This window comes from Athene noctua, unplaced genomic scaffold (genome assembly GCF_965140245.1).
Source record: "Athene noctua unplaced genomic scaffold, bAthNoc1.hap1.1 HAP1_HAP1_scaffold_56, whole genome shotgun sequence".
Lineage (NCBI taxonomy): Eukaryota > Metazoa > Chordata > Aves > Strigiformes > Strigidae > Athene > Athene noctua.
In genome coordinates, this window is record NW_027437548.1 from 839,437 (window position 1) to 845,101 (window position 5,665).

The following is a 5,665-nucleotide window of genomic DNA, read 5'->3' on the forward strand; positions in this document are numbered from 1 at the left end:
TAAACATCCCAGCATTCCGACAGCTAACACGAGGGGAGATGGAGGCCTCCTGCCCACGTACACTTGCTTACCCCTCAGGACAGAAGGGGTCAAAGTGGGACAATTGAAGCAACAGGATGAATGGAAGAAGCCTGTTTTGGAAGCAAATGCAGATGGGATATTTGCGCTCTACAGCTACTATTCTAGAAATACCTGTGCACTCTCACCCCTGGTAGCTTGTCTGTGTGTCATATATTAAATGATCAAAGCAATGCTCCCACATTTCATGTGGAAAATCGTGAAGGCAATCAGCACACACACAGCTCAGTGAATCAGATGTGTCCTGGATGCACCAGGCATCCAGCAGGCAGTTGATGTGGGTATGAACAGCGATGTTTTGTACGGGATTTCTGGGCATCAGGCAGCCTGCTTAGGGCTTCTGTTCCAGCTGAGCTGCTGGACACAGAAAATCTCAGACAAAGGTCATATTTCTTTTTCTGTTCCAACAGTTTTGTAAAAGGCTGGCCATATAAGGCATTCTAATGTAGGACAAGATTTTGTAAAATAATTTAATATCCCTGTATGCTAAAGGTCCCTTAATAATTTAGTTTTCAAGGGACTGGTTTCCCTGATTGCAGAGCCCAGCATTAATCTGACCTTTTCTTATTCTTCATTCAATAACTCATCTATGTAGGCTCTTCTTGCAGTGCTTTGTAGGTGTCTCTTCTTATTTAATCTGTCTTCCAGATCAAAGCTCTTCAGAAGGAATTTTCCATGTTAGTTGTGAGATATGAAAAAATAAAGTAAAATAAAACTTTTTTTTTTTTTTTTTTTTTTTTTTTGGGTGAGCTTTTGACTTGGTAAACAGAGAGAAATGCTGTTCATTTAATAATCAACCATTCCACATTGGCTATGTCATGTGTGTTGACGACTTCGGTCTCTAAAAATAACAGGCTCTTAACAAAAGTCTTTTCATGTTTAGATCATTTAAAAGGGCTCACCTGTGTAGATAGAGTAAGCCTGTCCCACAGGATTTGCCTCTGGTAGGGCTCTCTTTCAACTTCCTTGCTGTCTATTCACATGAAATGTAGGAGTTTCACATATTTAAGGCCACATCTACACTAGAAAATAATGCAATGTGAAAGGAGAGGATCTGAAGAGCAACAGTTGGTGCTAAGGGTACAACATTCATGCTGTAAGTATTCTGGGGGATTTAGCTTTAGCTGGGTCACCTGGACTGAATGCCCATGGGCACCTGGTACTTTTGAGTACATCCTCCAGGGCAGTTCCATCCAAACCCAGCTCATGTGCTCCAGGACCCCTCCACAGTAACATCCCAAGTGTGGTAAGCAAGGAGAGCCAGGAAAACCTCCCTCAACTCTCTTGCAGAGATTTACCCCATCCAGCCAAATGTCCTGCTGAGCAGATACGCATACTTATGAATGCATACACATACATCGTCCCACAGCCTTGTTTCCACAGGGCCCAATCTAAAAACATTCATTTATCAGTTCCACAATGAGGCTGACTAATTCTGCTGTCCCTTAACATCTAGCCTGCACCCAGAGTGATGAATAATTCATCCGCTTCCAAGATCTGGCTGATAGAAAGCACTCCTGGCCTTCCAGCTTATTTTAGAATTAATAGGTCCTGTGGATGCTATCTATGTATAGAACATATACAGATAGAAAAGCCTCTGAATGAATAAGGAATTTCACTGAAACAATTCTTTGTGTTAAACACAATTGTATTGGGATCTCTGGAGTGCCTCGGATAAAAATCTCCTTTTAGCACAAGTATCCTAATCTTTCGGGACAGTGTACTCTAATATAAGTCCTTCTTACATCTACAGTGTCTTAAAAAATAAACCTCCTCAAATTCCAACCAAACAAAAAATTCACCAGAGTGAATTCCACTTGGTCCTACCCCTTCTGAACTGAACTGAGGAAAATTGATGGATCTTGAAAGTAATATACTTTCATTTCTCCTCAGTCCTTTGTGAAACACTTCAGTGCACCCACAGCTTTACAGTCATAAAGAGTCATAAAACTCAAGTTTTATGGTTTGGCCTTAACAAAGCATATTTAAGGTTAATTAGCAATAGTCGCCTCCAGCAGACAAAACAAAAATTTGCATGGGCGGAAAATGGATACACAGTCCTTTGTTGGTGGCTTGAAAGCATGCTCACCTGTAACCATTAGCATCAGCTTTGGCTCTTTGCACCCATGGAATAGCCAAGAAAATAATAAAAACACTGCTACATATATTTGATCTCTTGGTAAAAAAAGCATATTTAAATAGTTCTCTGCCTAGGGAGAACCTTTTCATGTTTCTATGTGTTTGTCTTTTTACCTGCACCTGGCCAGGTGTATATTACTGCATGTTTCAAACTCTCATTTGAACACGTGCTGCCCACCAAAGAACTTCCAGATGCCGTGTCACGGCATGTCCTCGATACGACACCGTGTGTTGTGCTAGGTCCTGCAAACACATTTGTCAGTAATAGGAAAGCTCCCTCTCTTTCTCCTCTTCCAGTCTTTCCATAACTCCCAGACATGTGATCTGTGTTAACAAGCTTACGACGCAAAATTGCAACTTTTTCAGTTCAATCTTGTAAACAGGAGGGAGTTGGACTGAGGTCTTAAAACGATCCCCAGACACCCTAATGCATGCTCAGATTTTCAGATTGCCAAGTACCCACCCTCCTAACAAACCCTTCAGCCCCTTGCTCCAGAGTTTCTGCCCAGATTTAGGAACTCAGCTCTAGGCTCTTACTTTGGAAAATTTTCTTAACTCTCCTCATAGACAAGATGGCTAGGCTCTCTCTTTTATCAACTACAGCAATTCCCTTCTGCCTAATTCTGACAACTTGTGTTTGGAATTGTGTTCTGACTAAGTGTCTTCAGACTTCATTTTGGATGTATTTGTCTGTTCCAGGTATCTGGCCATTGTTCACCCACTGAAACCACGCATGAATTATCAAACAGCAACCTTCATAATCGCCTTGGTCTGGACTGTCTCCATACTTGTAGATATTCCATCTGTGTATTTTGCTACTGAAACGGTGTTATTTATAGTGAAAAACCAGGAGAAAATATTCTGTGGTCAGATTTGGCCAGCTGACCAGCAGATGTACTACAAATCATACTCCCTCTTTATCTTTGGCATTGAATTTGTTGCACCTATCATTGTGATGACCTTGTGTTACGCCAGGATATTACGGGAGCTCTGGTTTAAAACCGTACCAGCATTTCAGACAGAACACATCAGAAAGAGGCTTCGATGCAAAAGAAAAACTGTTATGGTACTGATGTGCATCCTGACTGCCTACGTTCTCTGCTGGGCACCCTTCTACGGCTTTACAATTGTCCATGACTTTTTCCCCACCATCTTCGTGAAAGAGAAGCATTATCTTACTGCTTTTTATATAGTTGAATGCATTGCTATGAGTAACAGCATGATAAACACCATGTGTTTTGTAACTGTAAAAAATAACACCATGAAGTATTTCAAGAAGATCATGTTACTGAGATGGAGATCGACATATAATGGAAGCAAATCTAGCACTGATTTCGACCTGAGAACAAGTGCAATGCCAGTCACAGAGGAGGTAGACTGCCTAAAACTGAAATAAATTTTCTGCAGTTTGAATCTCACATATTTCGGAGAGGGGCTAAAGAGGAAATAATGCCTTCTCAGAAGCTTCTCTCTTGTTTGTGGGAATACCCACCGTTGGTGAGAGCCCTCTAAAAGCAGCCTACTATGTATTTCCACCAGAACTCTTTTCACTGGACTGCTGTATAACCCCGTAACTCAGACTGATGCTGTGCTTCAGTTCACCCATCTCTAAATCTGGGAGGTAGATACTCATTTTACAGTTGTTTAAAATTTAAGATGAACAAAAAAAAAAAAATAATCTATGAATGCATTAAAGCATACTACAATGATGTAAGAGTTGATTGCTGATCCTAGCAATGATGCCTCTTTGTTTCTTCTTAAGAGAAATCTCTTAACCCCTTGGAGCTTATAATTTGTACCTTTAAGATATTTGGTGTCCTTTTCCTTCTGCTCATAAGAGGAAGGAAGGCAAAAAAAGCCCATTTTGCTTCATGTCACTCTTTATCCTCTCAGTTTACCCCTGATGATGAAGCTCCTCAAAGTCTACAGACCACCAGCTTTCTATGGTCCAATGTGCAGCATGCTCTTATGAAAGGCACATTCTCTACAAAGGTAAATACTGCTTCACAGTCTAGTGAAAACCTCATCTCTTCCTGTGACACCTTGCTTAAAAATATTCTATCAACATTCCACTCTGTAGTTTTATGTAGAGTGTTGACTCTATTATGTATTTGGAAATGGCACAGCTACATCTTGAAGGGATGTTACCTTCTCTCACCTCCAGGCTATGGCCAACTTCTGCTGCCTTGATTCGCTGAGCTCTTCAAAGAATCAATCACAAAATCACAGAGGTGGAGAACAGCAACTCCAGATTGTCTAGTCCACCCCTCGGCTCAAGCAGGGTCAGCTAGAAGAGGCTGCCCAGGACTGTGTCCAGCTGGGCTTTGACTGACTCCAGGGATGGAGACTCCACAGCCTCCCTGGACCACCTGTGCCAGTGTTCAACAGTCCTTGCAGTAAAGAAGGGTTTTCTTATGTTCAGATGGTATTTCATGGGTTTCAACTTGTGTTTCAGCTTGGTTTGCAGAGGGACCCATATAAAACTATAGCATGCTAGTGGGAAGAAAAACACCCTGCTGAACCAGATCTAGACATTTTACCAAGCCTGTGTACAACTTCAAAATAAAGTACAAGTAGGGCCAAAATAGCATAGAGATCTTGAGATGATCTGTCTTTCTGCAACCAATGGAGACAGACTCTAGGCTTCCACAAGCCAGTCAGTGGTTGAGTTGAGTGGCTCATTGTCTGGTCAAAGGTGAGGCAACAACTCAAGATGAATTGTGCATTGCTTCCCCCAGAGCTGTTTTTACTGTTCTGATTTTATGCAGCTCCAGGATGGGTGTATCTTAGCTGATAACTGTGATAAAGCAGGTGACAGTAGCAGTAATACCTACTCATTTAAACTACACATAAGATATCATGGACTTCTGTGTACTGAAATCGAGTCTTTTCTATCGTGATGACAAATGCTTCCTGTTTTAAAGTATGTGGTACCACCTACTTTTGGAGTAAATGGCTTTTGTAAATAATTTGTCTATTTGTGTACTTAAAGTGAGAAACAAATCCTGCTAATAAAACAGTAAACATGGAGTAAATATCAACATTGTGAACTATGTTTTAGATTTTCCCCTTAGCCACAGTTTTCCTACTCAAGTGACTAATGTCAATTCTCCCATTTCTGCTAAACTACCAGGCTGACCAATTCAGTTTAATGCAAAAGGATATTCAAATCCATTAAAGTGCTCAAATCCTCTCGTCATGAGCTGCTCTTAAAATATACACGTTGGAAAGGGTATCAAAATTTCCTCTGTTAGGCAAAACAATTACTGAAATCATTCTTCAAAATGACAGATTAGAATAGGGGTAAGTACTAAATCCATTTGTTTCCCAGCATGCCAAAGAAATTTAAAGGACCAGAGAGTTGCAGTATTCCATCATCAAGAGACTTAACCTTGGAGTTTCTCTTGAAATCTCAGGGTTTCTTCTGAAACTGCACCCATATTTATCT

At 40.9% G+C, this 5,665-nt stretch overlaps 1 pseudogene; it reads left to right on the top strand.

The window, feature by feature from the left end:
* Positions 1-1,933: 1,933 nt before the first annotated feature.
* On the top strand, positions 1,934-3,613 carry LOC141954993 (prokineticin receptor 2 pseudogene; annotated as a pseudogene).
* The last annotated feature ends 2,052 nt before the right edge of the window (positions 3,614-5,665 follow it).